The sequence below is a fragment of the Oryctolagus cuniculus genome, unplaced genomic scaffold, assembly GCF_964237555.1.
Source record: "Oryctolagus cuniculus unplaced genomic scaffold, mOryCun1.1 SCAFFOLD_110, whole genome shotgun sequence".
In the NCBI taxonomy this organism is placed as follows: Eukaryota; Metazoa; Chordata; class Mammalia; order Lagomorpha; family Leporidae; genus Oryctolagus; species Oryctolagus cuniculus.
In genome coordinates, this window is record NW_027208300.1 from 45352 (window position 1) to 51393 (window position 6042).

At 47.9% G+C, this 6042-nt stretch overlaps 1 pseudogene; it reads right to left on the minus strand.

The window, feature by feature from the left end:
- Positions 1–1011: 1011 nt before the first annotated feature.
- LOC103346594 (transmembrane protein 250-like) lies at positions 1012–1465 on the minus strand (annotated as a pseudogene).
- Between the last annotated feature and the right edge of the window lie 4577 nt (positions 1466–6042).

Sequence of the window (6042 nt, forward strand, 5' to 3'; positions counted from 1 at the left end):
GGATAGAATCCAGTGCCCCATTCGGGACTAGAACCCTGGTGACGGCGCACAGGTGGAGGGTTAGCCAAATGAGCCACAGCACTGGCAGGGCCTGATTTCTTAGACTTAGGAGCTGCTACCTGAGGGTGTCAGCACTATGGTTGATGTCAGAAGGCTTGTTAGTATCCTGGTCTGTAACTTACTAGAGAATCATGGAAAAATATAAACTAGCCTATTTGCATATCAGTGACCCGTGGGTAATGAAGAATTGTGGTTAAAATGTGAAAATGTTGTAAACTGCAAATTTTATGCACAATATGAGACAAAATGGGCACAGAGGTATTCAGTAACTTACATATATAAGGGTCCTTTGGAAAACAACAGTGATAAAGTGGTACCAGTGCTGAGAACTCATGGGCAGGTAGAATTGGCATGTGGATTTCTATTTTGGGGTCTGTTGAATTTCAGTAGAAAGTAGTTGCTTCATTTTCAGGTCTTTGACTAGAATGTCTAACACCAAGTCTCTCTCTGAGTTAGTTACTGCTTTTTTTATTTAAAGATTTTATTTATGTACCTGAAAGACAGAGTTACAGAGAGGCAGAATTAGACAGAGAGAAAGAGGTTCACGTCATAAAGAATTGACCAGGCACTGCAGATGGGGCGGCAGGGTTTGAGAGGGGGACAGCCGCACCCCTCCTGCCACCCTGTGCCCTCAGCAGGGGGGGGGGTTCCGATACCGCGAGTGAATTAGCAGAAAACAAAGGCTCAAGGAGACAGCGAAGTTTACTGCAAAAGATTGTGTGCAGCGGAAGTGGGGGCTCTGCCTGGGGCCGACTTGCCATCCTCAACACGGGTGCCGGCCGCCCAGCACCTGGGGACCAGCGCGCCCTCGCGGCAGGGGCGTCAGCAGGGGGTCTGGGCCCCCTTCCTGCCCAGCTGGACACCCCCGGGTTTCTCAGTGGCTGGGGCAGGTTTGGGGCGGCAGCGGGCACCTCCCTTGGCTGGCACCCCGCATCCCCCACGGTGTGGGCTTCACATGTCCACGAAGACCAGGAAACACCAGCCCAACCCCCGGACCAGCAGCATGGAGACGTGGGTGGCATAGACCAGCAGCTCATTGAGCATCCTGAAGTCCAGGCGCCAGCGGCCCAGCAGAAGCAGCAGCAGCAGCAGCAGCAGCAGCAGCAACAGCAACAGCAGCAGCGACAGCTGGAGCTGGAAGCAGAGCAGCGCGCACGCCCAGGTACTGCAGGCAGAAGAGCTTGACCAGCGCGCCCCAGAGCGCTGCGGTGAGCAGGCTGCAGCTGAAGTAGAGCAGGAAGTGGATGAGGCCATACAGCCAGCGCGTCTTCAGGTACACCTCAAAGTTCTGTTACTTGGTGCACACCAGGTAATAGGTGCACATGGGCCCACAGGCTGCGTGCAGGCAGCTGGTGTGCGGGCCATGGAAGGAGCGCACCCGCTGCAGGATGGGCATCACCGGCATGGGGCTGGGGCGGCGGCACTAGCGCAGGCGGTGGCGACCAGCAGCGGCCTCATGGGTAGCCCGCATCTGACCCCCACGAGAGGCTCCGTATGGCTGCGCCTGGCCCAGGCCATAACAGAGAGCTGCATTGGAAGTGGAGCAGCCAGGACTCAACCCAGCACCCATATCAGATGCTGGCACTGTAGGCGGCAGCTTTATCTGCTACACCACAGGGCTTTTCCCTGAGTTACTACTTTTGAGGTCGGTAGGCTTGTGTGCATAACTTTTCTACTGGTCAGTAGGTAAAAGGACTCAGTGAAAATCCAAGTTAAATCAAAAAAGAACCCAATAAAGTCAACAAGGGAATATGCATATGTTGATGTTGAATTTTCATAGGCCACTGAGAGATGGACACTTGTCTCAAAAGCTACATTCATGTGACTTTGCACATGTGCAAGAAGAGTTGGGTTAGCTCACATGGACTTGTAGGAATAAGAATACACAGGTGAGTCAAAGTTCTTCAGAACCTGGGAGACCTGTTTGCCTCTTCAGAGTTGCAGTCCTGCACCCTGTGCATTCGACAGGGTGGCACAAGTGACACACCAACATTTCAAAGGCCCTGGGGGAGGGGGGAATCCCTTGATTCCAGTTGGAATCATCATGGAATATTGAATTGTAAAATTTTTTTGATTATAGATGTTTCTGATTTCTTCCAGACAAAACATCAGAAAAGCCCCTAAGAATGTTCCCAGACCAATCACTCTTCATTCCCCATGGAACAGGAAGAAGATGTACACAAGACTGATAGGCCCAAGAGCTGGGCAGTCCTGCTTTTTCACTCCTCCTGCCTTCTCAGTTTTTACCTTGACCTTCTGCTCAAACTTAGGATCTTCTCCAGAGTGATCATAGTTTTGTTCATGTACTAGTAGAGCTGGGAATGTCTGTCACAAGAGAGGGAATGTGGTAGACTGGGGGTGTGGGGGGGGAGCTCAGGCTACTGTGATCCAAAACTTTACTGTTGGCCCTTTCTGCAACAGTCTCTCCTTTCAACCATCTCCTCCACCATGCAGGCAGGGAAGGTCATGGGTACTTGCATGTTTCTCTACCCTAAGGACTCACTGGAGTCTTTCAATTACCTGTTTTTTTTTCTTTTTATTTTCTTAAGATTTATTTATTTAAGCCGGTGCTGAGGCTCAATAGGCTAATCCTCTGCCTTGTGGCACTGGCACACCGGGTTCTAGTTCTGGTCAGGGCACCGGATTCTGTCCCGGTTGCCCCTCTTCCAGGCCAGCTCTCTGCTGTGGCCAGGGAGTGCAGTGGAGCATGGCCCAAGTGCTTGGGCCCTGCACGCCATGGGAGACCAGGAGAAGCAACTGGCTCCTGCCTTCGGATCAGCGTGGTGTGCCAGCTGCAGTGTGCCGGCCATGGCGGCCATTGGAGGGTGAACCAATGGCAAAAGGAAGACCTTTCCTCTGTCTCTCTCTCACTGTCCACTCTGCCTGTAAAAAAAGTATTTATTTATTTATTTATTTGAGACAGAGAGAGGCAGAGGCTGAGAGAGAGAGAGAGAGAGGGAGGGAGAAAGTTCCTCCATCCACCAGTCCACTCCCCAATTGGCCACAATGGCTGGAGCCAGGCCAGAAGCCAGGAGTCAGGAGCTTCTTCCGGGTCTCCCGCATGGGTGCACATGCCCAAGGAACTGGGCTATTTTCTACTGCCTTCCCAGGACATAGCAGAGAGTTGGATCAAAAGTGGAGCAGCCAGGATCAGAACTGGTGCCCATATCAGATGTCGGCACTGCAGGTGGCCGACTTATCCACTATTGCACAGTGACATGCACCTTTTGAAGATTTTATTTATTTGAGTGGCAGAGTTAGAGTTAGAGATGGAGAGAAAGAGCATCCATCCACTGGTTCACTCCCTAAATGGCTGCAACAGCCAGTAACGCTCTGATATCTCTGTTCTTGCTAAACCATAAGCTCTATCAATAACATCCACTCTGTTAAAAAAAGATAATCACACCAGATGCACAGGTGTCAGCATAGGGACAGGAGACTTGAAGAATCAAGGTATATGTGGCCCCCCGAAAATCACAATGGTTCTCCAGAATTAGATCCTGAAGTAAGGGAAATCCATGGAATGTCAGAAATAGAATTCAAAAGAAAGATTGTCAGAAAACTCAATGCAATGCAAGAGCATACAGATAGGTTAAAGAAATGAAGAAATCAATAAATGGCATAATGAAAATATCACTAAGTAGATAGAAATCATTAAGGAGAACCAGGTAGAAATTTTAGAGATGAAATCTTCAATCAGTGAAATTAAAAATACAATTGAGACCTTTAACAGCAGAAGAGACCAAGTGGAGGAAAGAGTTTCAGACTTTGAGGACAAGACAACTCAATCAAACAAAAATAAACAGGAAAGAATTTTAAAAGTCTATACAAAATTTGGAATACCATTATATTCAAATTACAGGTATACATGAAGGAAAAGAGAAGAGGCATTGAGAACCTGCTAAAGAAAATAATAGTTGAGGGGGATTTCACTGTGGCATAGTGGGTTAAGCTGCCGCCTGCAGTGCCAGCATCCCATATGGGTGCTGGCTTGAGAGCTGGCTGCTCCATTTCCAATCCTGCTCCCTGCTAATGCACTTGGGAAAGCAGTGGAGGATGGCCCAAGTCCTTGGGCCCATACAGCCACATGGGAGACCAAGAGGAAGCTCCTGGCTGCTGGCTTCAGACTGGCGCAGCTGCAGATATTGTGGCCATTTGGGGGAGTGAACCAACAGGCAGAAGCTTCTCTATCTGTGCCTCTGCCTCTCCATCTCTGTAATTCTGCCTTTCATATAAATAAATCTTTAAAAAAGTAGTTGAGGATTTCCTAGGTCTTGAAAGAGACATGTACATCCAGATAGAAGAAGATCAAAGGACCCCAAAAGCAGACTTAACCTTAACTATTGTTGAGGTTTTTAATCCCCAGAAGAGGAAAGTTTTTTTTAAGATTTATTTATTGGTCAGTGCCGTGGCTCAATAGGCTAATCCTCCACCTAGCGGCGCCGGCACACCTGGTTCTAGTCCCGCTCGGGGTGCCAGATTCTGTCCTGGTTGCCCCTCTTCCAGGCCAGCTCTCTGCCATGGCCCAGGAAGGCAGTGGAGGATGGCCCAAGTGCTTGGGCCCTCCACCCCATGGGAGACCAGGAGAAGCACCTGGCTCCTGCCTTTGGATCAGCGTGATGCGCCGGCCACAGTGCACCAGCCATGGCAGCCATTGGAAGGTGAATCAATGGCAAAAGGGAGACCTTTCTCTCTGTCTCTCTCTCACACTATCCACTCTGCCTGTCAAAAAAAGATTTATTTATTTATTTGAAAGTATAATTACACCCTGAGAGAAGAGAGGCATGGGGGAGGGTGGACCAAGGACTTGGGCCATCCTCTACTGCTTTCCCAGGCCATAGCAGAGAGCTGGATCAGAATTAGAGCAGCTGGAATTTAAACCACCGCTCATATGGGATGCAGGCACTACAGGCTTGTGCTTTAAACCACTGAACCACAGTGCCAGTCCTTGAAGGAAAACCTTAAGTACAATCTCCCCTCCCAAAAAAATGTCAGTGATTCACTGAGAATCCATGGATTCATGTAGCCTTGGTAACCATATTCTCCTGATTCTCTCAGTTAGTTTAGCACCACCCATTTCCTTTTGCTTAGTGTCTCAATTTCTGATGTCATAATACAGAGGCGTCTTTTGCTGTTATTTTTACTTCTTTCCTACTCTTGATTTGAGATCCAGAGAGTAGCACATAGGAAACCAGAACCCATCCACTGGTTTACTTCTCAATTATTGCCAACAGTGTATTATTTTTTCTTACATATTTATTTGAGAATCAGCGACCAAGAGAGAGAGAGAGAAAAGACAGAGAAACATGAGAGAGAGAGGGAGGGAGGGAGAGGGAGAGGGAGAAGGAGAAGGAGAGGGAGAGGGAGAGGGAGAGGGAGAGGGAGAAGGAGTTAGTTCTCATTCACTGGTGCAGTCCTCAGATTTAGGCAACACAATGCCTTTGCCTGGCTGAAAGCACGAGTTAGGAGTTCAGTCTCTGTAACTAGTAAGAAACCAGTGCCTATGACTTTCCAGCTAATAAGCATTGAAAGAAGTAACAAATACATAAATGGATGTCTAAAAAGAAGCCAGGTGTGTAGTAGAACCCAGGATGCTGTGGAGGAAATGGGCTTTTTCCCTTTTACTATTTGCTGAACTCTTAGTGTAGGGTTAATCTTATGAGTATAAAGTAAACTGAAAATGGATCATTGTAAAAATTGTACAGAAATAAGAGAGGAAGGGAGGAGGAACAGGTGGGAGAGTGGACAGGAGGAAGGGCAGGAGATGAAGAATCACTATGTTCCTAAATCTGCATATATGAAATACATACACTCATGAAATACATGAAATTTGTTTACCTTAAAAAAGTAGAGACAAGGACAAGGTAGAATGTAAGGGCTCTGTCTAATCTAGAAAACAGCCTTATTAGAGCCACAGATTGAATTTTTGGTAAAAATCTAAGATAATATTCACTAAGAGCAGAAAAGCAAGCAGATGAACAT